The sequence below is a fragment of the Carlito syrichta genome, unplaced genomic scaffold (assembly GCF_000164805.1).
Source record: "Carlito syrichta isolate Samal-C Ts95f unplaced genomic scaffold, Tarsius_syrichta-2.0.1 Scaffold289236, whole genome shotgun sequence".
NCBI classification, from domain to species: domain Eukaryota; kingdom Metazoa; phylum Chordata; class Mammalia; order Primates; family Tarsiidae; genus Carlito; species Carlito syrichta.
In genome coordinates, this window is record NW_007233332.1 from 447,299 (window position 1) to 450,465 (window position 3,167).

The following is a 3,167-nucleotide window of genomic DNA, read 5'->3' on the forward strand; positions in this document are numbered from 1 at the left end:
ATGGAATCGCCCTACACTTTCACCTTTCAGAACAAAGTAGAATCTGTGCAATCACTAATACATTATTAATTAATACCTCAGACTAAGTAGAAATGTAAATGCAAATACTTAGGAGAAAGCAAACCAATTTTTAAAGCTGGAGTCTAATAGTTTATAGGATTTGTTCAGGTTATTGAGTTTTGGGTCCTGGGAATAGGAAGGGAAGAGACATTGTTGAGGTTAATACTTCAGAGTGACCTCATCTTGATAATTGGAGTTCTAGCCATAGTAGTCTTAATTAAATGCTGTGTGACATAAATTAAATGGAGTTGATCTTGGCCCCATCAGATTAATCAGAGTAGCTTAAGTAGTGATGAACTCATGGGAAATTTGAGTAGAGTCAAAGATGGTGCAGAAATGAAGGAGGGAATGGATCTTGTTGAGAGACAGTGCTCTACTGATTTCTTGGATTTCTGCATATCTTGTATGCAATGATATTGACATATTTTGTTTTGGACCACCTTCTTACTTTTGTTCTTCTAGCAATATGTCTCCTTCCAGAATAAAAATTAGTCAGGTTTGCTTAGAGGTCATTATAAATGATTGAGATTTATTTCCTGTAATGTAACCATTGCATATGCAGGCATCACCTGGCTGTTTTCATACAATTCTGTGAAAACTGGAACTTGAAAACTGGTCAAGAAAATAATGACACTCTGGCTACTGCTACTGCTGTGAATAATAAACTGTGTTTTGTATCTGACCCAAGAGTCTCATATCTTTCACAGCATACATAAGCCTTTAATATAGTAACTTGATTTGTAAGTAGGATAAAATTCCAGACCCTTGGCAGTTTTTAACAGTTTATAAAATCTCATACCATGCATAGTTTTTATCAAAAATATTTTTAAAGAAATATTTGTTTTATGGCTTTAAAGTATTACTAAGACTGGAAAAAAAAAATTAGTCCCAAAATCTGAGAGGAAGAAAACCCAGAGAAATAAGACCAGTATTGTAGCATTTTTTTTTTCCCGTTCAGGATGGTTTTTGATCCATTTGACTTAGTTGAATATCTTGGGGCAAAAAAGAATAGATTAATTTATCTTCAAGTAGTAGTACATTCAGTCTTTGAACATATCCATGAATGTCCTGTGATTTCTCTTCTTCTGATTAATCATACATTCCTTCTGTACGCTGCAAAATGAGAGTCTCCTTGGTTACTAGAAGAAGCTTTCTGGGAAATGGTTTGGAGTCCATTCTCTACCTGCCTTGTCCTTTCTTGATTAAGCTTCAGTTTGTCAATATCCAATGCAGAAGGTGGCATTCATAAATGAGGGCAATTATTCTATTGAAATAATTGGTGCTTAGGTAACTGTAGCAGTGTGAAATGAATAAACATAATACAGTTTGCTATAAACTATAAACATTCAACAAAATATCAAGAAAAATGGTATTGTCTGAAAATCTATCTATCTATCTATCTATCTATCTATCTATCTATCTATCTATCTATCTATCTATACTGGGGTGAGTGGTGCTTCTAAGTACCCCCATATTTATGGTCACCTGGAACTTCAGAATGTGATTTTATTTGGAAATATAATCTTTGTATGTATACAATTAGATAAGCTCAGGTCATACCAGATTAGGGTGGTCCCTAAATCCAAAGACTGGTATCCCTATAAGAGAACCACATGAAGACACATGACTCTGGGGAGAATGCCATGTGATTACAGAGACAGAAACTCTAGTGATATGTCTACAAAGTCAAGGAAGCCAAGGATGTCTGGCAATCATCAGAAACTAGGGAGAGGCAAGAAAGGATTCTTTTTATTTTATTTTTATATTTCATTTTAAAGATGTGGGGTACAATTCAAGGGTTAGGTATGCAAGTGGACATCATACAGGTAAATTTTGGGCCTGCCTTAAGAAACGACTTTTTTCTAGGGCCTTTAGCAAGTGCCAATATTGTCCTGCCAACATTTCATTTTGAACTTCTATTCTGCAGAACCGTGAGAGAACAAATTTCATTGTTTTAAGTTACCCAGTTTATGGTCATTTGTTGTGTCAGACCTGGGAAACTAATATACATACTATCTGTCTATATTAGGCTTTTATTGCTGGTGTAAAAAATTACCAGAGACAATTGGCTTAAGCCAATAAAAATTTATTATCTTACACTTCTGGAAGTCAGAAGTTCAAATACTTTGGCAGGGCTGTATTTTTTTTTTTTTTTCTTCTAGAGACTGTAGGGGAAAATCTGTTCCTTGCCTTTTCCAGCTTCTAGAGGCTGTCTGCATTTCTTAACTAATGCCTGCCTTTGCATCAGTTCAAACGCTGCTTTCACCTTCACATCTGCTTCTCTGGTTTTGATTCTCTTACCCTGTTCTTATAAAGACCCTTGTGCCTACACTGGGCCCACCTAATGCAATCCAGGATCATATTACCAGTCATGTTCTTACATCTGCAATGCCTCTTTGGTCATGTAAGGTAACATATGCACCGTTTCTGGGAACAAAACATGGACATGTTTTTTGGGGGACATATCTATTTGTAAATATATATGCATCTCTCTCTCTATCTCTGATTTTTTTTTTTTTTTGAGTTGGAGTCTCACTCCATCACCTAGGCTGGGGTGCAGTGGCATGCTCACAGCCACCCCAGAGTCAACCTCCTGGGCTCCAGTGATCCTTCCTCCTCAGCCTTCCAAGTAGCTGGAACTACAGGCACACACTACCATGCCTGGCTAATTATTTTGGATTTATTGTAGAGACAAGGTCTCGCCAGGTTGCCCAGGCTGGTCTCAAACCCGTGGGCTCAAGTTATTCACTCACCTTGACCTCCAAAGTGCTGGGATTGTAGACTAAGCTACTGAGCCTGGCCTCTTTCTCTGACTACCTAGCTATTTATACACATGTGTGTGAGAATGAGAATGATAATAGGGATATGCCAAAATGGCAAGGAGACTAATCCTGTATGATGTTACTTTTCTTTTATGTATTTAGAAACTGCATAAAATGTATGTTGTTTTATTTTGCATGCTATGCATAAAATAATGTTGCATAAGCATCTTGAATACTAATTAAAATGTTGATCTGAAAGCCACAAATAATAATTCACATCCTCACTGATATGAAATTACACCATAAATTTTAGGTTCAATCAGGGGCCTAGACTTTGGAAAAGAC